The 24,166-nt window shown below is 41.0% G+C and overlaps 2 long non-coding RNA genes across 10 annotated transcripts in view; one reads left to right on the top strand and one right to left on the bottom strand.

The window, feature by feature from the left end:
• LOC309351013 overlaps window positions 1-24,166 on the top strand; it is a 224,287-nt gene that overhangs the window by 176,927 nt on the left and 23,194 nt on the right. The gene's annotated exons all lie outside the window — the stretch shown is intronic.
• The window catches only part of LOC309351007, a 207,516-nt gene that overhangs the window by 20,865 nt on the left and 162,485 nt on the right, over window positions 1-24,166 (bottom strand). For 4 of the 8 annotated variants that reach the window (XR_014160633.1, XR_014160634.1, XR_014160635.1 and 1 more), the window contains one exon: window positions 22,646-23,691. The exons of 1 other annotated variant lie outside the window; for it this stretch is intronic. This is a non-coding gene — a long non-coding RNA (uncharacterized lncRNA). Of the gene's footprint in view, window positions 1-2,448; window positions 2,774-9,696; window positions 10,258-15,226; window positions 15,303-22,645; window positions 23,692-24,166 lie in introns of those variants that run through there. 3 more of the 8 variants (XR_014160631.1, XR_014160630.1, XR_014160632.1) reach the window with 3 other exon arrangements.

The raw sequence follows: 24,166 nt of genomic DNA on the forward strand, positions 1-24,166 counted from the left end.
TCTGTTGGAGTAACTTGTCATTTATTCTCAGTTTAAAGTATGGCAAATGTCCAGATCACATGCTTTTGAAACGCACACAAAAATTCACATGGTGTACCAGATGAAGGCTATATGAGTTTCCAGAGGAATTTGCATAATATTAATTTGATGTTTATCAGAGAATTGTAGAGTTGGAAGGGACCCCGAGGGCCATCTATGCATTATGATCATGTGCCTGTAAAGCCGTCTATCTGGTGTGCTGGGAGGAGAATATGCTGGGAAGACAGGAGCATTTTCATATGCCAGCTACTGCAGTATATTGGCAAATATATTAAACACACTGTCACACACGGGAACTGTAACATGTAACTCTGTTTCATCCATGTGATTAATGCTCTCAGTTGTGACAGAGACATACAAAGCATGGATGACAAATGCGTAAGAAGAAATGCGGAAGTGGCTGGTGCCTTTAAAACAGGGGTGGGGCATTACAAGTCCCACTAGACCACTCCCACCAGTGGAACCTGGTGCAGGAGGGGATGGAGTACAGTGGTACCTTGGGTTAGACGCTTCAGGTTACAGATGCTTCAGGTTACAGGCTCCGCTAACCCAGAAATAGTACCTTGGGTTAAGAACTTTGCTTCAGGATGAAAACAGAAATCTTGCGGCGGCAGCAGGAGGCCCCATTAGCTAAAGTGGTACCTCAGGTTAAGAACAGTTTCAGGTTAAGAACGGACCTCCAGAACGAATTAAGTTCTTAACCCAAGGTACCACTGTATGGGCAGTTGTGGGTCAGGACTTGGTGGTTTCTGTTTGGTTAGGTGGAAGGTACCTTAGAAAACGCACACTAAATAAGGTATGCAGTGCTTAGTAGTGCCCCAAAGAACTTTGAACCTACAAGGAGAATGTTCTTATTACCATTCCCTCCTTCAATCTAAGGACATCCATCTTTAAATTTAATTATGCAATTAAATTCTGCCTTTCCTCCAAAGAATTCAAGGTGGCGTCCATGGTTCCCTCCTCCCCATGTTATATTCCCAGAAACTCTGTGGGTTCAGGGTGGGCTTCATGGCTATTGGGGGATCCCAGTCAAACTATCCAAGCACAACACTGACTCTCCCACATGCTGAGATGTGCATGTGAGGCAGGGTCTAGCATATCGCAGGGGAATGCACTAGGCACCTGCTTCATTTGCCCAAGGCAAATGAGACACAGCTTCCAATCCATGCCTAGCGGCTTCCCTTTATTCCCAGAGCCCTCTGAGAGCCTGCCCCAAAGCAGTAGGTTCTGGTCTCGTTCTGAAAATCCAGTGAAGCTGGTATCCCCCTCCCTCCCATTCCTAAGTTCCACTGCAGTACTAAACCACGAGGAAAAAGGTCAAACATTGTGGTGTGTTTGCACTACAACATCTACTTTGAACTGTGCCTCCAGTACTGCAAATGGTGGTTCCAATTCTTCGCAATGAACAGGAAATCCCTCTGTGGCTAAGAGGTGCCAAGTATGTTGAATTAGCATGACTGGCACATTAAAATCTCCTGTCCAGAAATGCTATTGTTTCACACGGGAAACTGACAAGTGTTCCTTCAGCAGGATCACACAGAAGGAACCTAGAATGCAACAAATACATATAACCTTCTCATGTGGTCTATAAGTTCCAGCTTTTTGTGTGTAGAGGCGGTTTGCGTGTTTGTCAGCGGTTTAACAAATTCTGTAATGTATGTTTTGAAAGCATCAGTCTGAGATCATTGTTGTTCCTGATTGGCAGGATTTCCATACTGGAGGCATTCAGGCTTCCTAATATCTGAAGAAGATCCTATCACATCCCATAAATCAGAATGTTAGTTAGATTGGTTTTATGTCCATGCTTTCTGATTACAGGTTTCAATTATTTTAGATTCTGGTCTCTGCAATGCAGCGCTTCTGTTTGCTAAAAGGAATATAAGGGGCAGACACAAATCTTACTTTGCTGATTAATCTAACCTGCTAGTTAATGCAAATAAATTAACACTGAAATATGATGAGGAAGCAGCAAACAAAGCTGCCTTGGAGATAAACTTTTAATGTGCCAACAACTATAATAAGCAATTTTAAAGTAAAGGTAAAGGGACCCCTGACCATTCAGTCCAGTCGTGACCGACTCTGGGGTTGCGGCACTCATCTCGGAGCCGGCGTACAGCTTCCGGGTCATGTGGCCAGCATGACTAAGCCACTTCTGGTGAACCAGAGCAGCGCACAGAAACGCCGTTTACCTTCCCGCCAGAGTGGTACCTATTTATCTACTTGCACTTTTACGTGCTTTTGAACTGCTAGGTTGGCAGGAGCAGGGACCGAGCAATGGAAGCTCACCCTGGGGCAGGGATTTGAACCACCGACCTTCTGATCGGCAAGTCCTAGGCTCTGTGGTTTAACCCACAGTGCCACCTGCGTCCCTAATTTTAAAGTAGCAGTACAATTTCAGTTCTGTACTGTGAACTTCCATGAGTATTTGGAGTACACACAGCATCTGTTCTTTTGAAATCTTCCTTATCCAAATTTTTAGTTTTGCAGTTCCAAATCACCTGATTTTGTTTCCAATGTGGAATTCTTCCCCTGGGTACATGAATCTTGTATGATACACTGCACACAGTTTTGTCGCAGCTTCTCCATTTTCCTGTTTCTTCCTCCCGCCACACAAACCTGGGAGCCTCTGTAGGGGTTTCTAAAAGCCTTCTACACAAGCTCTGCTTGCAGTGAAATATTATGATGCCTCCTGTATCCACTTTAGTACTTTAGCCACTGAACTCAGTATAACCTGCTTCAGAGTAAACATATTTAAGTTTCTGTTGTCAGGCTATAGAGGCATTCAATCAAGAAAGCAGCAAAACTACAATTCCAAGCTGAATATCCTTTAAGAAAGATCTGTAGCATCTGATTTCTTGGACAGACACTTGTGATGGCCTTAGGCATTTACTTTAATTTTAATTGGGCCATTAAATCTTTGCCTTTTAAACAACTTTCTGTGGGGCAATGGTACAGCCATTGTAACAAGTGCCTTTCAAATTACCCCTTTCCACTGAGTTAATTAAAAACACAGATATAGTGCCACAGGGTCATTTAACGATGTCTTTATATTTTTGCCTGAAAATTCAGTCGCCACATCATGTTCAACCTAATCATGTTTTTAGGGAACTTTATATGCCATTTTGTTAAGTCCAGTAAGTTCAGGTTTAATTCTCACATTAAAAGCGTACCCTCTGGTAGCAATTTTGATCATTCAGCAAATGCATATTTTACGACAGGAGGGCCTGGATAGACTTGAATTTCAAAACCACAATGTAAGAGCTCCAGGACTATGCAAAATGCTAGTAAGGTTCTCATTAATATGACAGGCAGAGTGTGCATGTGGAAGGAAGGCTTTCTTATTGCATTTCTTTGTGCTCTGCATACAGGTAAATACTGAGCTCCTTTGGGGATATTTTGTTATCAAGGGCCTGAAAAATCACTGTGATGGGTAGAGCTGATTTGGAGTGGGCATAATGTTCACACTTTCTGTTTGGGGCCAGATAATTTATGTGATTTCATGCACTGTTTTTACAAGGTAAAATTTCTTCCGAATGTGCCTGATGAGGGTGAAATTTACTACAGTTTGGTGACTCATCTGTCAAGATTTGCTGTGGCAAATCTCGTATCTCACAACAGTGGAAAATATTCAGAAACACAAATAGTTACTACCAAAAAAACACACAAGTTAGAGTACCATTATGGTTCTGTTTGTCATATCAAAAATAAATGCATGGATTGGACCCAGTGTGTCAATTTTTTCTGGAAGCAGAAGTGATTTTGGCGGATCCTCTGCTACAAGTGAGTATAACATAGTTTTCTGGATTGCCAAAGCCTGGGTCGAGGTCTGAGCGTTTCATGGAAGCAGCAGATAAATGAAAACAGTCATGCTTTGTTCACTCTTTTTACTGGGCAACCACACATGAGGCTGTCATCTAATCATTGTACATGAAGAAAGTCGGATTTTATTTTATTTTATTTATTTTGCAGCTGAACAGAAGTGTAGCATCACATTTACAGGGGCAGATGCAATTAGTGCTACCTATCCATCTTTTTAAGCAGATGTGGTTTTGATGTGGTCTAACAGTGATCTAACAGATCATTTTGCCTATCACAGCTCAGCACAGAGTTGTCATAGTGTTGCAGCTCTCATATAATGTTAATTTAAAAGAAAAACCAATCTTTCTGGTCACTGCCATTAAACATTGTGAAAAATGGTGGCAGACAGCATTACAGTGTTCTAGAGCTATAGCTCTTTCTAATTCATTAATATTTTAATTTTTAATATATTTCTCAGAAAAAGCATTTTGGCTCTAATTAAAAGATAGATTAAAAATAAATAAATGGGTTGATAAAATGGCATCCATGGCAAATGTTACAATGGCTCTGTGCTGAGCTTCAAAGGGCCGCTCACTTTTTGGGGGCTAAGTGCTTCCTTTTAATTCCATGCAACTTCCAGAGAAGCTGCAGCCGCCGCCGAAAACTAGATACAGACTAGAATGCTAAAAATGATTCCTTGGTTATGTCCTGCATCTGTGAGTTAAGTTTGCACACCAGGCAGAATAAGCTGGCAGAGTTCTGAGGTTGCACAACAGATTCTACTACTTATTTTGGGGTGCAGTGCCCGAAAAAGCACTTTTTTGGGGGGGGGACCTGATCTACCAGAATCATGCTGCCAGCTTCACATGCTAAATGTCTTTTGTAACAAGGGTCACAACTACACCATACATTTAATGCACATGACTTTCAGAATCATGCTGCCAGCTTCACATGCTAAATGTCTTTTGTAACAAGGGTCACAACTACACCATACATTTAATGCACATGACTTTCAGTTGTGATTCCTGCACTTGCAGAGAGGAACTACATGACCCTTGGGGTCCCTTCCAACTCTGCTATTCTGCGACTCTATTGCTTCCCCCAAAGAATTCTGGGAACTGTAGTTTGGTTAGGTGGCTGGGAACTGTAGCTCTGTGAGGGGTAAGCTGCAATGCTAGGACTCTCTGGGGTGATTTTTGTGTGCTTTAAATGTATGGTGAGGATGTGAGCTGCGTGAAATCTGAAAAATAGCTTTTTTTATATTGCATAGGAGTTTGCAGTTCCAAGGGAGGAAAGTCAGAAATCCCACTAGGCCATGCACAAATCCTTCAACATGCCTAAAACAGGTCTTTGCACCCAGGTCTTGGAACTGTTCATTAATCTTCACCTCCTTTAAATGTCCTGGGGAAAAGCTCCAAGGATGGGAATGGTAAAAACCTATTTAATCCTAAATGTTTAAGATAACTCGAATCTCATGTTGACCAAACATTCCTGATTTTTACATCACTGTAACTGTGACATATTTAACTAGCTCAAACCACAAAGTCATGTGGTAGAAACTGTATTTAACTTAAAAATCTAAGAAATCTCTTAATATGCCCTTCAGTAGAAAGGGTGACCTAGATTTTACATCTAATATTTGTTTAAAGCTGTGCTCTGCTTTAAAAATAATTTTATGCATTGGTTAGTAAGAAATCAGCAAGAGCCTAAGGCTATCAATATGGTAAGTAAGCTGCTTTCCTGGATGGGTTCCGATGTATATTCAAGTATCGCCAGAAGTTTCTTGTCAAATCAGAAAAATGAACAGAAGCAAGAGAGAACAAGGTCCTCCCCCCTAAACAATCCACAAACAGTTAATATATCTATTTTTATATTCTTATGGACCCATGCAGATCTTACAAAAATAAATAAATTCCAGCAACCCAAAAACTTGAAATATTGGGAGGTATTTGGAGGATATATTCTCTGTATCATGCTAATGCCCTTTCATCCTCTCGTTTTTCTAATCCGCTTTCTACGTCTGCTCAGCTTCGGGAGTGCTGCAGGCAAAATAGAAGGCTTGCTTGGAGCTTCTTGTTTGGCTCAACATAAAAAAGACGTTAGCCCACATGATTTTCCTATATTTTATCTCTGAATCAATTGGAGGATAGGATTTTGCACTCCGAATTTTGCACTCACTGGCCAGTGATCATAAGGGTGATTACTGTGGCCCATGCTCTGTAGCACAGAAGTATCATTACCAATAGAAAGCATATGTATCTATGCCTCCCTCAAATAGGCATAGCTGGCACAGCTGTTTGCATCAGCTGTAAAATAAAGCATCATTTCTGTTCCTTTTATTCTGAGTTGTTTTTTATTTGCTGGCATGGTGTGGGGCCGCTGCTAAAATATGTAGCAAAATCTGTTGTTGCTTTCTTGTAGCTAGAAGGCTCTCCTGTGCCTCCTTTTATGTGCCAACATGTGCTTTTTTCCAAAGCTGAGCTCCTCTGAAACATTGCTTCCTGTTGGAATTGGTATACAGCTGGATATTTTTCACTTTGTTGTTCCAGAAGATGCTTCACAGTTCTTCAGATTGACAGAAATGATCAGTCCCATCGAGCACCCAAAATTATTTTAGCGTTATCGTTGTCACTTAAGCACATCGGAAATGGGCAGCTTCAGCTGATGTGCAAAGCCCAGCTAACTGATCAGCTGGCCATCTTTGCACTGCACTCCTGGTCAGTGGTTTTCTTCTTTGGCAATCACTTGGAACCAAGTAAGATTGTTTTCCATGAACATGGTTTTAACAGTGAGTCCATAAGGCCAATTCTTGATCCACGCATCCTTCCACAGTGGGGACATAGGTTTCTGGATGGGAGTTGATCATGGTGAGGGTTTGCCAAGCGTGCCTTCCTCTTAGCATGTTTTTCCCTTGCATCCTGAGTTCAAGCGTCTTCAAAGCCCATGACACCTTTGGTAAAGGCTCTTCTCCAACTGAAGTGCTCACAGGCCAGTGTTTCCCAGTTGTTGGTGTTTATACTACCTTTTTTTTTATAGATTTGCCTTGAGAGAGTCTTTAAACCTCTTTAAAGAGATGGCCAGTGGTAACACAGCTAGGGGAATGATCTTTTGTCAAATGCCCAGTATGGATCTGCTCTTGATGCTTTGGCAGCCTGTTGACTGCGGTGTGGTCTCTTGGTTTCGTAGAGATAAAGTGCACATTGTTTTTGAAGATCATTGCCGATGGTCAAAACACCCCCCCCCCCCGGAAATGCAAACAACCAGTGTGCAATAACTTTTCCTTCGCTTGATCCATTGCATGCAAAACCAGTAACTGAAGACTGAACAGTGGAAAGGTGGAAGTATATGTATCTCTTAGGCTGTCTGCCAGTCTTCTACTTAAAGGGGAGTGTGGTTCAAGGCCAGTTTGAAGATAAAGATCCAAAAAATGGGAGAGCAGGGGATTTAAAGTTGCTCATCAACACTTGGTTGAGCAGGCAGATACGTCACCTCCCCATAGTCTCCTTCACTATGGTGAGATGTACTATATTTCTAATTTGCATAAACTAGCACATGCAAATGTTAACACAAATCTGTATCCTCTTTTTTTTTGATGATGCATTTCCTGGTTGCTTTTTTTTTTTGTAATGCATATTTGACCACCTAGACTAGAGTGGACATAGAATCAGAGTTGAAAGGGACCCCTAGTCCAGCCCCTGCAATGTAGGAATCTCAACAGTGATGGATCTCAAATTTAAGTGGTGCTCTGCGAGACCCCAAAATTTTATGCCCCCCAACCTGACGCCTTCCATTCTATATAATAGATGCATCACCCCCTAGGATTCACACCATTGTGCCCAAACTGGTTGTGCTCCCCTAAATCCACCACTGATCTAAACAAAGACATGAGAGACCTGGTTCAGCCAAAGACTCATTTGTTGCCCTATCACCGCGCAGTGCAGTCTAGAGAAGCACAGCAACATTGCTGTCGGGAGACCAGCTCTGCAGCTCCAGCCCACCAGCTGCCACTGGGATACATGTGTAGTTGCGAGGCCTTGTAAAAATACCAGCTTAGTGTTGATCTTTATTTCTGGTACGAGCATTTCTAAAGTCAAAGAAGATGGCTTTGCTTTGAACCATTTCTCATCTCTGTCACAATATGAATGGGTTAAAATTATGCTATCTTCTGGTTTCTGTTGCAATCTGAGGCATTGGAATAGGAATGGATTTACTTTGTGTCATTGTCAGTTCTCGTTTCTGTCTCTGTCAAGGGAATGAATTATAGCAGCACTGTAATACCAATTCCTCTTGTTATAGACTTTCATTTGTGGGATGGAGATGGTAATCAGAACAGAAGATTGTGTAAAAAATGGGGGCCATTCATAGAGCAATGCTAAAGGTATGAGGAAAATGAAAGTATCTGCAGCGAGGCACAGGGGAAGGATTAATCAGCTACTCTTGCACAAATTATTCTGACAATTAACCCATCTTATCAGAAATATTCATTTTAGTAGCATCGCAGCCGTATGCCTGCTGGGTGCCTCTCAGTAACAAATGCATCAATATAGCCAGAGATTATATTCATAACAACAACAATGCCAGCAACACAACAACAGCCATATTTTTATAGCCATTCTATGACAGAAGTTCTCTAGGTTACTTGCAAAAAGGGGTGGGGTGGGGAGACTGTAAAATTAAAATGCAGTATAAATCAATAAAACTATAAGAAAATAATTTTTAAAAACACAATTTAAAGCTCAGCTTAAAAAATTGAAGACAGTTTAAAAAAAATGTTAACTCTTATAAGATATCGCCTACTTGTGAATGGTTTCAATTTGAGAGCCAGTGTGGTTAGAGGGCTGGACCTGGGAGACTGGGGTTCAAATACCTCCCACCCATACCCCCAGCTTATAAAAGGAAGCTGAGTTTTCACACAGGCAAAATTCTGATTCTGAATTTTCATCGTTGAGTGGAATCTTAAACCCATCTCTCCATAGACCAGAGTTGACATTATTAAAAGTAGTGTTATTATCACTTTGTTCAATTTGGTGAGCATTTCAGTGTGAACCTGCTTAATTCATGCTTTCCCCCAAATAACTGAATCAATCTATCCTTTGAAATTCAAGCTTTTCTGAATTTTGTGATGAAGTTTACCAAAAAAGGGGGTTTATATCAAGGGGAAATTTGGAAGAAGAAAAAACAAATTTGTGAAAATGCTTTACACTTTGGGGAAACTGCTTGCAAAAAGTGCATATTAGGTAAAATTGCACATTATCCTTGTAACCGGTTTTGGGACCTTGTTGTGAAGGATGAGTCAGTAACCTATAATATTCACAAGGTGATACGAAGATGTGGCAAACTTATTTTAAGATTAGAAAATGAGAAGCTAAGATTTGACACATACGTCCATTCCCGGTTATCACGACAGTTAACAGGGCTATTGTAAACTGTGAGGTTCATACATTTAATTTGCAATTGTGTGGGGGAGCATGACCTTAGTTACACATGATGCATGTTGATGCAGAGTACTCATCTGAAAATAGAAATTGTCTTACTGTCAATAGGCTGTTGAAATCTGAGTAACGTAATGCACAGTGCAGCTTGATAAATCCATTTGGGTACACTTGTGCCTTGCTGAGATTAGACTGAAATCCAGCCTGTGAAATTGAAAAGATGCTTAGAGAGGATGTTCATTCAGCTCTCTGCTACTGCTTAGGAAAAAATAAACAAAACTTAAAATGGGAGCAAATTCAGTGTAGAAATATTTGGTTCTGAGCAATTTCAGAATGGTCCATTTTAAACAGTTAATATGCATAATATGTTTTGCTTTAAGGGAGAAAGCAAAAGAGCTCCAAACCTTGCATAGTAACTTAATCAGTCCAGCTTTTTAGTCACACTTCAAGTATAATAGCATTATGTAAGTGTCTCATTTGCATCTATGCACTGCCTTGATTGCTGAGGAAAAAGTTTGCAGTTTAATAAGCTTCAGACACAATGTTGCCTTTCTTCTAATTTTCTTGCAGCCGTGGTGCTAGCTGACATTATGCATGCTTTCCCCTTTCTTCCACTAATGAGCACTAAGGTTACTGTGAATATGACTTTTGTCCTCACATGACTGAAAAGCCTGTTAAGAGGTGTGTTGTTGTTTTTTAAGTTCTGGCGGTATTTTGAATTCAGCATGCATATGAAAAAGGCCATAAAATTGGGGTCACTGAGTCAAAAAAGAAAGCATATGATCCCTGATCCGTTAGCAGAAATGAATGGGTTGGTTTTCAAGCACATATTTTCTTCTAAATTGTAAACCTGTTATGACTCTTCCCTGATATTCAGCCAACAGATCATAATAAATGCTTTTAGAAAGACCCCGTTTATACCAGGTGGAGGCAACCTGTAGCTTTCAAAAGTCCAGTTCAGACTTGCAGTTGGTCCCTCCAGTGGCATCTTGTTTGATAGGGATGAGGGGTAGAGAGAATGAGGAGGAAGGGGGGGGGAGAGAGAGAATGAGTGTGGCAGCAAGATAAAGAAAAGGAAAAGGGCGGTGCTATACACATTTGACTCTGGTCCTGCCCTCCGCAGGATTCTGCCCTGCTTACTGTAGCCCCTGATAAATTACTCCCAATGAAATGCAGCCCTCAGTAGAACAAAAGTTTGCCCACCTAGATTAAAGTCCATCGATCCAGCATTTTGTATTCATGGCTTTGGAACTTCACAGAGGGGAAATGCAAGTGAGAGCCATCCCATCATTTGTTCCTAGGATCTACTACTGAAAGGTATACTGCCACTCTACATGGAACCATCCATGAGCTTTCATGATGATCAAGTGGATTTCTCCAACTCATTTGAAAGCCACCTGAGCGACTGCCTTTCAGAATATATTGTTAATGAATTTTGTACTGTGGAATGGGAAGGTCAGATGAGACTATAGTAATTTCAACCATTGTTACTCTTTGGAATCTTAGTATCCCAAAAACATGAAGGACACATAATACTTTACTATTTTTGTACAGCCTTTGAAAGGGGTTCCAAATGAGTTGGCCTTGGACAAATTGCTGATCCAATCTACAGATTTTTACATTTTAATGCAGTCCGATTCTGTCAGTTTTATGATGACTTAATATTATAGTATGCTTTATCACATTGCTTCTGTTTCAGTTGTTTAAATTTCATCAATTGTATTGTATTGCTTAATGTTACAGTTGGATAAGTTACTGAATGTTTCCCCAGTTTTTCATTTATAAGCCTGGGATTCCTGTGTTCCATCTTGCCTGGTTGCTGTGAGCATGAACCAAATAAAGACTATAAAACTTTCTGCACATTGTCATTTGCAGAAGGCTTTTAAAAACAAGAAACTGAGTTTCTGCTTCCATGAATATTTGCACAATGGTAAAACAAATTAAGACTTTGGACCACGTGCAAATAAAGCTTTCTAAGCATTTTCAGCCTGGAAGAGTTCATGCAATTATTTTTTTAGCGATTGTATTGTATTGCAGTTAAGCTGATTAGAGAACTGCCTTTGATATGCTTCTTTTCTCTATATCTTGGATGTGTGGACTTCCAAATGATGTTGGACTCCAACTCCCATCAGCCCCAGCCTGCATGGCCAACAGGCAGGGATGGTTACTGTAGAGCTGTAGTCCAACAATAAATGTGGACCCTATTTGTCTGCTGAAGCCAAAAAGGCAGCCTCTGCCCATCAGGGAAATCTGAAAAGACCAACAACAAGTGATGTGCTCTAGACACGGAAACTTCAAGAGTGGACATTTATCCTCTCAGCCTGCAGTGGCAGAAACTCTTTGGAAGGCAGCAAAAAGTTATTGCTAATAGCAATGTGACTAAGTATCAGTAGCAAAACTCTCTTCCTCAAACAGTTATTTGCAGCAGGAACATATGTATACCTTTAGGCTGAAATCCACCTCGTAACTATGTCTTCACCAAAGCAGCAGCAGCAGCAGCCACTGCATCACAGCTCACAGCAGGCTCCAAAATAACTCCTAGTAATAACTGAAAAATGTCAGTAGGGCCTGCATGTATAAGAACTGCCTAAGAAATAAGCACAATATGGTGATTAACCAGGCATGATGCACAGATGTAGGGGATATGAAAAGGGCACATTAAGAGTGTCCTGGCTTAACACAACGTGTCCTGAGTTGGCTTTCCTTCCTTCCTTCCTTCCTTCCTTCCTTCCTTTCTTTCTTTTTGATTGTATTGTATAGCAGGGATAAGAAACCTGTGGCCTTCTGGTGACTTACAAAGAATTAATCTAGCAATTCCCTTTATTATGGGCCGATTCTTTTGCAATGTCTATTCACAAGTATGTTCACAAGCAAAGGTCCATAGCAACTTACTTACTTGCAGGTTTGGCTCATTTTACTGCTTCCTTGACTGGCAGCAATTGTCCTGGGTTTCCGAAACTCTCTGTACTGAGAAATGCCAGGAACTCAACCTGGGGTTGTTGTTTTTTGCATGCAAAGCTAACTCAAATATCACATTGCCTTGGTTTTTGAGCTTACCTCAAACAATGTTTGCAGATAATGATTCTTATTTGGTTGTTATACAGAAAACACACATTTGTTTGACTGGCTAGATAGGCATTAAAAGTCCATTTCTTTTTTCAAAACAGGGGAAATGTGTCACTTAATAGGTTGCCTTTAAAAAATAATCACTGCACAAAGTAAGTTTGAGAGCAATATGCCAGACTTCTTTCAAATTACATGTGTCAACTAGTTTTGGCACAAATTATGCTACATTCAGGGACTCTGTAATTAAGATTAGAAAATGGTTGCCATAAAGCTGTATGTTGGCTAAGACAATCACTGCTTAAATGCCACCTATGTTGTACTAAGAGCAGGCAATATTTCATCACTGACACACACTTTGTTGTTGTTTAGTCATTTAGTCGTGTCCGACTCTTTGTGACTCCATGGTCACATGAGCACGCCAGGCACTCCTGTTTTCCACTGCCTCCCGCAGTTTGGTCAAACTCAGTTGGTAGCTTTGAGAACACTGTCCAACCATCTCGTCTTCTGTCGTCCCCTTCTCCTTGTGCCCTCCATCTTTCCCAACATCAGGGTCTTTCCCAGGGAGTCTTCTCTTCTCATGAGGTGGCCAAAGTATTGGAGCCTCAGCTTCAGGATCTGTCCTTCCAGTGAGCACTCCGGGCTGATTTCCTTAAGAATGGATAGGTTTGATCTTCTTGCAGTCCATGGGACTCTCAAGAGTCTCCTCCAGCACCATAATTCAAAAGCATCAATTCTTCGGCGATCAGCCTTCTTTATGGTCCAGCTCTCACTTCCATACATCACTACTGGGTTAAAGCTATGGTTTCCCCAGTAGTGATGAGACACACTATACTTCAGCCCATTTCACACTAAGATGCTGTACACTATGGATCTCATATGCCAACTTCTCCTAATTTTGGGCTACAGCTCCCATCATTCCTATCCACTGGCTATGCTGGCTGGTGCTGGTGGGAGTTGTGGTCCACAACATCTGGAGAACACCAGGCTGAGCAATGCTATGCAATGGTGAAAGGAGGAGATGCATTAACTGCAAAATTGAAGGAACAAGATTTCATTCTCTACAGCTTCAAGTGAATACTCTGTATTAGACAACTTTAGATATAGAGTTAAACAGGCAAGAATATAACAGCTTACTGTCCCCCCCAACACCTACGTTCTGTTCTGTAAATGCCTTTTCCTCCTTTCAGTATAAACCACCCTATCCCTGCCCTCTCCTTTCCTGATATATATGATCTTCATGTGAGATCTGCTTTGAAGTGAGACACAATAAGCATTGTATACAGAGTAATTTAGCTTGAGGTTTTTGTTTTGTTTTTGATGTTTTATAGTGGCTTAATGATAAGATTTGGAGTAGTCTTTGAGAAAAACCCTGCAAGTACCTTAACCACATTATAAAATAACACTTGGCTAAAGAGCTCCAAACGATGCACACACTTTAAGACAATACATTGTATGGGCATGGGCATATGAAGTGGAATCAGACACTCGACTTTTTAATATCTTGTGTGTTGGCTACATGACAACTGAGCAATTAATTTAATTATCAGGTTGCCTCTGGGTTTTACATGCCCTTAGTTTATATTAGTGCTGTGCCAAAACCTGTTCCTCAATTTTGTAAAAGTTCTCTTCCCCTGTGAAAGAGGCCTCTATTTTATTTATTTATTTATTTGCTCCTTCATTTTCAAGGAGCTTTTGAATTCCTTCAGGATTCTGGTGCACATTTGGTTGAGCTTACTTTCTTGTTGCTAGGTGGCCCTGGCTAGTATGCGAGTGCTTCTTTCCAATAAACATTTTCCCTAGTTGCTTGCATTTCCTGATATACAACAAACAAACAAACAAAACCATTGTTGTTGTTCAGTCGTTTAGTCGTGTCCGACTCTTCGTGACCCCATGGAGCACGCCAGGCACTCCTGTCTTCCACTGCCTCCCGCAGTTTGGTCAAACTCATGCTGGTAGCTTCCTCTGTCGTCCCCTTCTCCTTGTGCCCTCCATCTTTCCCAACATCAGGGTCTTTTCCAGGGAGTCTTCTCTTCTCATGAGGTGGCCAAAGTATTGGAGCCTCAGCTTCAGGATCTGTCCTTCCAGTGAGCACTCAGGGCTGGTTTCCTTCATAATGGAGAGGTTTGATCTTCTTCCAGTCCATGGGACTCTCAAGAGTCTCCTCCAGCACCATAATTCAAAAGCATCAATTCTTTGGCGATCAGCCTTCTCACAAAACCCAGCTCTCACAAAACCATAGCTACCTCAAAATTGGTGCTTCCATGTGACCTATTTATTGAGCATTCATCCTGATTTGTTTGCAGGGAAATTAGACAGCAATGGCTACTTCATGAGTATGTGTTCTTATTTGTTTATGGAAAGTAACACAATGGTGCATCAAAGCATGTGTTATCCCACACTTTCCAGGGCATCTTCCCATCACCCTGCTTATTGCAAAAAGTTCAATCTTTGGAAGAAGCTGGTTTGTTGTCCAAACCTCCCAGTCAGTTATAATTGTGCTACCTGAAATTGTTGGTATGCGATTGTCACACTTTTAGGGTTGGGATTCAGTCTGGAAATGCAAAGTGTCTTCTTCAGAGTTTCATTTGAAGCACCAGAAGCTGGCTAGTGAATTCCTTGAGATTGGTGTAATCATTTATTTCTTTAAAGATCAAAGCAAAACATGAAGATTCAATTGTAAAACAGCTGCCAGGTACTCTGTATGCAGCTTCCTCACCTTCCTGTGTTTACAGGAAATCCCAGTTAAGGATGCCATGGCGTATTTAGAAAACACAAGCACCCGGGGGGATGCAAAGTGCCAGAGAGCTGATTTGTAGAATGGGTAGGACACTCACAAACAACGCTTGGCCACTTTGAAAGTGAGGCAAGTGCAATAAAAATACTGTGGCATCCCCGTAAGAATTTCTGACATTTTCTGTCCCCTTTTATATTTCTTAAATGCTATTGGTTTTCTCATAAATTGCATGGCTGAAAAAAATGAGTTGTAATGTAGAAGTAAATGCTCAGGAAGTCTTGTAAATTGTAGAATAGTATATTGCCAAGTAAGAAATTATACCTTGAACTTTGACTTCCACAGTGCATGATGTTTCGTTGAAAGGGAAGAATGATATTTAGACAAATTAAGTGAGTCTCCATGACACCCTCCTATTCTGCTTGTATACATTTGATCTAGAATATGTTCATGCCATGGTTCATGATCTCCAAGTTCTGTTTTTTATTATATATGGGATTTTTAAAAAAGAAGAGTAGAAGGGGTGGTTTAGGAGTCAGTTAACACTTGAGAATTCAACTGCGAAATTCACACAGGTAGGGATTGTATGATAAGTCGTGGTCTAAGGACATGAGGAAGAATTGAGTCTGAAGTCATGTGCTAATAAGAGGCAACCATGTTACCAAACCATGGAAGCAAAACAGAAAACAGATTAATAATCAGGCAAAGATAAATATATATGTGCATAAATAGTGTAGAATGCAGTATTGGGGAACATTCAGCAGCCAGAATATCAGGACACTCAAAGCAAATCTTACCTAGTAGTAATATCTGAAATATAGGAGCAAAGAAATTAAGACGGCATCTCTATAATATACTCAATAAGAGGAAAAGGAATTTGTGTCTGAGGTGTGTTGTTTGCTCTTCAACACAGCTATGAATGGCTTCATGTTGGATTAGGAAATGTCTCACTTAGTCCCTGGAGCACTGATTTCTAACCACTCTATGGATAAGTAAGGACACACTGAACACTGCTCAGAGAATTAATTACTTTCCATGTTCCAGATAAGTGGGCAGAAAGGAAGCATCAGAGGCATAGCAAGAGATGGTAACATCTCAAGCCTTCTTAGTAGTGGTGCTCCAGTTATGGAAATTTCATGTCCAGGGAGGCTTACTTACAGGGAAGCTTATAGATATATTCTTTCTACAGTTTTAGGGAAATTGCCAACTTCTATTTTGTAGGCTATTTCAGATGCTGATTACTGCTGAGAATGCTATTAGAGGAGGCAGTGGAATATCTGTAATTGCATCTGAATTTATTTGGTTTTGTTGAAATGGTTTTAGGTTTAAATTTGATTTAGGTTTCTTAAACCCCTTCTCTTTAATCATTTTCTGATCTGAATCTGCACATTCATGCTTTGATGTTTTAAATAGTTGATGTCATGAAAGGCATTTTTTTAAAAAAATCTTAATTACTTTATTGCTTCATTTGAGGCAAACAAGCTTGTTCTTTGTCTCCTCATGCATTTTGGGTGTTATGTGAAACTGGAAGAGGCAAAGTCTTTTCCTTCATTTTGGTAGAGGTGCACCTCCCACCGTAAGACGTGGCCACCCACTAAGAAATTAGGAGGATTAAGTGCAAACGACATATCCTTCCTTTCTTGTGGTTTCTCTAGAACGTCTGCAGTGGCTCTGTGTCCATTGCAAAGGTGTGTGACCTGTCCTGTGACAGGTTCTCCAGAGGAGTCAGAGACTTCCAAAAACTTCATTTAACAAATTGATCTCACTATTGGATGCTTATAGGCTGTGCATTACTTCAGCCAAAAGCAGGAAGCTATGTGGATTAAAGACAGGCAGCTGCCAAAGCCCATTACCTAAAGATGGAACATATAATAAGAGCTCTTGGTGTGGGAGGCAACACTGAGGTCAGACTTAATCACTTAGAAATATCAATAGCTGGAGTAAGGCCAAGTGTCGTCCTCCTCAAAGGGAGATGTCTTCTGACTGCCATGAAAATGATAGCCTTCTTTTGAGGAGGCAGAATCTTGATCGATAATGAATCTCAAATTGTCTTTTGGAGAGGCTTTTAATTATTTGTGACATGCTCGTGGAGTTCTGACAAAGATGACAGTTTAATGGAGACCAAAACTTTAAAAAGCTGCATAGTTAAAAATACAAATAATATCGTTCAGTGTATGATTTATGAAGGTGGAAAGAAAAAATAGAATTGGCATCAATTATTTGATTTCTGAAAATATATCCAATCATGTTAATGGTTGGACTAGATGAGCCTCAGGGTCCCTTCAAACTCCACAATTCTCTGATTCTCTGAATAGATTCTTAGTACAATGCACACAACACTGTTATCTCTAACTTTCCCCATATCTGGCATGCTTAAGTTTGGCTCTTCAATCAGTCAGGTAGGGAGGTTTCAGACTACCACAAACTTTTCGGAGAACGAAGTCTTTAACTCTGCTTATTTAAATTAGTATCTTTACATTAGTACTACGTTTGCATGTAAAGTAAATGTGGACTTTGTCTATCTTTAATATACTTGAGTATGTATTAAATGGTTGGTGTATTGAAATGCAATATATTAGAATTAAAATAGTTATCTGTTTTATTAATTCTATGCACCTGGATCAGATCTGGTAGCAAGTTCATTCCTTTTCCTGCCCAAGAACTCCAGCCAGTAGGATTTGGCTGTATTTCTGTAGTGGGCAATGAAAAGAATCTTATTGCTGCATTAAGGTGTGCTATTAAGGAGTTGTTAGAATTCCATTTACATGGAATACATTTTTCAAGCACATATATATATATATATATATATATATATATATATATCACAGACTCAGCTTTAGCTTCACAAAGTTAAAATGGACATATGTATGACATGTGACAAGAGATGACTTAGGCTGATGGGTTAAAGCAGTGTTAGTATGGAGACGTTACAATTTTAATAGACCAAGTGGACAACCACTGATGCAATGGGTGGACAATCTAAAACTTACAGCAAGGGCTTATGTGGATGCAGAAAGCAAAAAACAGTGAACAACGTTTTTTTAAAAAAAGATCACGCAGGAGGTATTAATAAATCTTACAAAGAGCACCATGAAGTCTCAGCACACAAATACATTACACTTTTAAATTTGTACATTTTTCAGTCTTTTCCTTTGTGGCAGAATTGTATTATTATTATTATTATTATTATTATTATTATTATTATTATTATTATTTATTTGTAGAGCTTGGAATCATATTACTGAGTTCATAGTTAGCTGGTCTGGTTTTCAAATGTGCTGATTGTTCTGAATCACCAGGGGATTTAAATAGATGTGTATTTTAGCATCAGACTTGTTGATCTAACCCCTGTTATGGCTAGTGCATGCTCATATGAGTAAGTCTGGAGTGTGGTTTTGTTTTGCAAGACAAGCTGAATTCAGCTGGTGCAATAACATCCTCCCAACTCCAATTTTGAATTAAAAATGTATTACACTTTCTTTTACAGAAGAACCATAAACACAAACTAAACAAAACTTGGAGTATAGTTTGTCAATTTGTCAATCACATTTGTCATAATTAAGGGACACACAATGGTAATTCATTGCTGAATTAAGACTTTCCATAGCAAAACATGTGTCATGGGAGGCTGTAAGCCAGCCTTTCTCAACCTGTGGGTCCCCAGATGTTGTTGGACTACAACTCCCATCACCCCTAGCTAGCAAGGCCAGAGCTCAGGGATGATGGGAGTTGTAGTCCAACAACATCTGGGGACCCACAGGTTGAGAACCGCTGCAAGCAATGAGGTTGATTTGTTTATATACTCAATAAACAAATACTATATACTTAGAAGGGACGCGGGTGGTGCTGTGGGTTAAACCACAGAGCCTAGGACTTGCTGATCAGAAGGTCGGCGGTTCGAATCCCTGTGACGCGGTGAGCTCCCATTGCTCGGTCCCTGCTCCTGCCAACCTAGCAGTTTGAAAGCACATCAAAGTGCAAGTAGATAAATAGGTACTGCTCCTGCGGGAAGGTAAACGGCGTTTCTGTGTGCTGCTCTGGTTTGCCAGAAGTGGCTTAGTCATGCTGGCCACATGACCCGGAAGCTGTACGCCGGCTCCCTCGGCCAATAAAGCGAGATGAACGCTGCAACCCCAGAGTCGGTCATGACTGGACCTAATGGTCAGGGGTCCCTTTACCTTTATGTACTTAGAAATTTGTATTTCTTGCTCTGCCCATCTATTACCCTGCTTTGCTGAGTCAAGTGTTTGAATGCTATTTCCCCGATATGGATGAACCAAGATTGCAAAGTAAGACCTGCCCCTGTTTTCCACCTGACTGCTGTTTCCATTCTGGCAGTGGCTATCAGAAAAGAAACCAAGGTCCGAGGTGGAATCTTGGGGTAGAGATCCCTCTCAAGTGCTAAAAGTGCTTGCAGCAGATCCATGTTTAGTTTATGATCAATTATGATGGAGATTTCAAGGTGGTTTTTTTGTTGTTGTTGCCAAAGTGATCATATCAGGTTGGTGGTGGATCTGTTGGATCCAAAGCTGAACCCATTTCCTAGAGAAGGGCCCAGTTTGGAACAGTCCATCACAGAAGCCTGGACCCAGCCTAGCACAGAAAAAAGTTTGAAATAGCCAGCTCCCCACCTTGTCAGCTGAAGTCGCAGCATTCTGGATGCAGCAGTAATCTGGCACTCCATTCTCCCCCACTGCTCCCAGCTAGGGCTTCAGATTGCTCTCCAACTCTGAGGTCACCCAGTAAATATTACTGAGTAAAGCCTCATTCCCAGAATCTCTTACAGATATACAGAATGCAGTAATAAAATTCATTGGGCTTCATCCACTGTAAGCTCTTCAGCTATATGTCACAAGGAAATAATAAGTGTTCTATAACGGACTACGAGACCTCAGTTGAGCAAAGTATAAGCTTCTACTTAAATATTTTACTCAACTGAGACGGAATGATTTCTCCATCCAACGTTATGTCTAAATGTCAGTCTTCTCATTTTGCACATGAGCTCAGTTATTCACTATCAAAGACCCAATTTAATTGTGCACATCCATGATGTATTAACCGCTTAGTGTTTTCAGCTGAACAAAGGTAGAAAGGTTAATCCAGTATGTCTGATCCCATCATAGGTATTTACATACTATACCATTTGAATCTTTAATAACTCAAACAAAGCTGAATGTTGGAAGATTCAGGGTGGACAAAAGTTAAGTACTTCTTCGCATAGTGCACAGTTAAACTATGGAATTTGCTCCTATTAAATGTAGCAATGGATGGCTGCAAAAGAGGATTAGACAAATGCCTGGAGGTTAAGTCTATCACTGACTACTAGCCATGATGCATATGCTCTACCTCCACTGCAGGAAGGAGTATGCTTCTGAATCACAGCTGCTGAGTATCAGAGGTGGGGAGAGTTACATTCAGGTTCTGATTGCAGCTGCAGACATTTGGACAGCCACTGTGAGAACAGCATGCTGGGCTAGAAGGGTATTCGGCCTTATTTTCTTACTTTAGGTAAAGGTAAAGGTACCCCTGCCCGTACGGGCCAGTCATGTCCGACTCTAGGGTTGCGCGCTCATGTCGCTCAAGAGGCCGGGAGCTGGCGCCGTCCGAAGACACTTCTGGATCACGTGGCCAGCGTGACGAAGCTGCAGCTGGCGAGCCAGCACCAGCGCCGCACACGGAAACGCCGTTTACCTTCCCGCTATAAAGCGGTACCTATATATCTACTTGCACTTAGGGGTGCTTTCGAACTGCTAGGTGGGCAGGAGCTGGGACCGAACGACGGGAGCTCACCCAGCCGCGGGGATTCGAACCGCCGACCATACGATCGGCAAGTCCTAGGCACTGAGGTTTTACCCACAGCGCCACCCGCGTCCCTTTTTCTTACTTTAGCATCGTGCTATTGCATGCACAGTGACAAAACACATTTATTGTGCTTTGGTCTGCTGTTTATTAAAAAGCAGATTATAGCTTAATGAGACACCTTTTATGTTTAGCTGTTAAATGTTTATAATCCACATCCATTTAGTATTAAGCATTTTTACTATTACCATAAATGAATGCTCACAAATTAATACAGTAGATGGGTGCCAGTGTTTGGTCGCAGTGTGGCTATATCCTTTAAAGATTCCTGGGGCTCTACCACTGTGTCCAAAATGCAAATGTTGGAATAAGTAAACTGTCCCTTTAAAAAGAAATTCAATTTGGTGTTTCTCTAATATACAGGTATCCCCCCATGTGTATATGCATTCTACATGTGCATGTCTGCATATATATGTGGTGTTGGGAAATAATTAAATGAATAGAATTACACCAGGAAATGGTGGGAAAGAACTGGAGAGTCCTTGTGGCTTGCAAGGAGACCCTCCCTGGAGCCCAAAGAGGACAGAGGAGGAGCAAAACAATGTGTAAGAAAGAAAATGCCCATAAAAACACGCGTTAAAAAAATACTGCTGTGCTGCCTTCCTCTGTGCTTCTAATATTGGATAGCTTTAGCTTACTCAGGAATCAAAAGTTCTATATCTCTTTTGTAGGAAATGTATACCTTTCTGTGCATTCTGCCACCCACCCCTAACTCGGACAGCCGCTCCAGAAGGATAAAATGGTTGATGGTGTCGAAAGCTGCTGAGTGGTCAATGAGAATTAACAGGGACACATTTCTCTTGTCTTTTCCCCTGACAGGGAGAGCAAAGCAGCTTCTGTGCCAAAACTTAGAAAGAATTGTGAAGAGGAACTGCAACAACAAGAAGCTCATGGAATGCATGTCATGTGACCACCCCAGGCTTTTGATCCCCAGCACCTCCAGGTGGAGCTAAGAGAGACTCCCACCTGAAACCCTGGAGGAGCTGCTGCCAGCCAGTGTAAACTGAGCTAGATGGATCAATGGTCTGAGGTGGTGTAGGGCAGCTTCCAGTCATCATATGTTCCAAAGGCTTGTGCCTCTCAATTCTTCAGCTAATTGTCCCCTCTCTGTAATATTTTGCCACTACTGCATCCCAGACCTTCGTTGTTTTGACTATCCCACTGCAACCTGCAGAAAGCAGTTCAGCTTTAGATTATCCGGCAGTGTGACCGGTCTGATGGCTGGGGTGGTTGGTTAAGATTGTGGCTCTCCCTTGTTGATAGGATCTTCGTTTACATATATAAGAGAGGGGAAATTCCAGCTCATAGTCGTCTTCCTTGCTCTTGGTTCCACATCTGATAAATCTGCTGGCAAGAATTCTGTGGGAATTTTTTTGAACCTAAGCAGTGATACACCTTAGCGTTGAGTTTTGTTTTTTGAGATAGTGTGTATCTAAGAACATGCACAAGCTATTGGAACAATAGCAACTGTAGAGTTTCTTCACTTGAGCTTCAGGAGTAACAGCATTAGAGGTTTTTTGGGCCAACAGTGGCCTCTAGTGGAACCATTTCAGCTGTGTAGTTGATGCTTATCCCATCTGAAAAGCAAACTGAATGTCCTGCAGGATTTTCATATTGCCATAGTTACTAATGGCAATTTTGTTGGTTACAGAACACAAGTCACAGCATGGCACCAAGCTGCTCTCGTGTGTGTGTGTGTGTGTGTGTGTGTGTGTGTGTGTGTTTTAAAAAAAACCTTGGATAAATGAGTTTAGAAAGCTGCAAAGAAATATTCAGTGATTTTGAAAAAGCTATGGGGGTCAAAAAAGGGGGGTGGAAGCAACAAAGTCTCTTGAGTCTTTTGTTTGTGCATGCATTTTGTAAAATCCATTGGGGGTTTTTTTTGCCTCTCCTTCCTGGAACTTCGAAGGATTCACAGCTCTGTATTGCCAAACATTTGTGCTTTGTAGATGCTAATACGCCTTTGTTTTGTCCTCAACCTTCTCGGGCGGCTGAGCTGATTATTACCTTGCTAAACCGCAACCAAAATAATTTCTACAGCCGGGAGCTCTTTGACGTGGATAAAGCGCTTCACACAAACACAGGCTGAATTGCTTTCGTTCTCAGCGGCTCCCATAGGCCAGGCAGATTTTGTTGCTAGCCAATCAGAAGCCAGTTGTTAGGCTACACTTTCTATTTTTAGCATCTTCCATCCACACATGCCCACAGGCTCAGCCGGTTTCACAATGAAAGATAGGAAAATGAACGTCAGCAGAATAAAAGCAAACAGTTCCTTGTGTTTAGTAAAAGCATCTTAGCCCTTGAGTATAATCTGAAGTATTAGAGACCTTTGTTGCTAGCTTTTAGCGGAGGAAAATTGTCAGAAAGATGTTTCTGGCTGTTGCTTTTTTCAAAGGGAAGTGCAGGCACAGAAAAGAATAAAATTAGCAAGATCACTAAACATCAGCATTAATATTTATGACAATCTGCAAAGGTATGGTTTTATGGTTTTGCATTTCGATTGTCACTATTATCCACACTCCCACACTTTAGGATTTGGAATAGTGAGTTGGCAACACACACACACACACACACACACACACAAAGACATGTCTCCTTAATTTATACAGCTCAAACCGTTCAGTGCTAGCCAATGAGATAGTTTAAAAAAAACATGCTGGAAAACAAACAAACAAAAGAAAACAACAACTTCCCACTTCCACACTTACGAAAATGCAACTGAAGCATTTGAAGTAAAACAGAAGCATTTCTTTTCTGGTATCAGGGCTGCATAAAACATGTACATTTTTTTTTAAGTCATAAAATTTTATATTTTAAGTTCTGTGTATTTATAATATTGTGGCAAAGGTAAATGACGGGATAAACACCGGTCATCTAAAAGCCTATTGTTATTGCTTATCAAATGACAGAATTAGGGAAATGATAGCATCTAGGTCTTTTGTCCCAATGCAAATTGAAACTGGTTTGGGGAAAACGCATCAAAACACACCATTTCATTAGGAGCAGCAGGATAGATACAGGATCAATCTGGATTGTGGCTAATGCTCTATGTACATACACCATCTCCCAGACTAGTGGTGGGAGCACATTGGGTGCAGAGTAGATGGGAGCATGTACACAGCCTGGGTTCACAGGTGTGCCCACAAGAAGGGTCAGGACAGAGGAAGTGAGTTTGTATAATTATAAAGAAATGTCGACAAAAGGATTCCAGTGCTACTAGTTTAACACACCAGTCAGAGGG

Source organism: Podarcis erhardii (assembly GCF_964252035.2).
Source record: "Podarcis erhardii genome assembly, chromosome: 10".
NCBI lineage: Eukaryota > Metazoa > Chordata > Lepidosauria > Squamata > Lacertidae > Podarcis > Podarcis erhardii.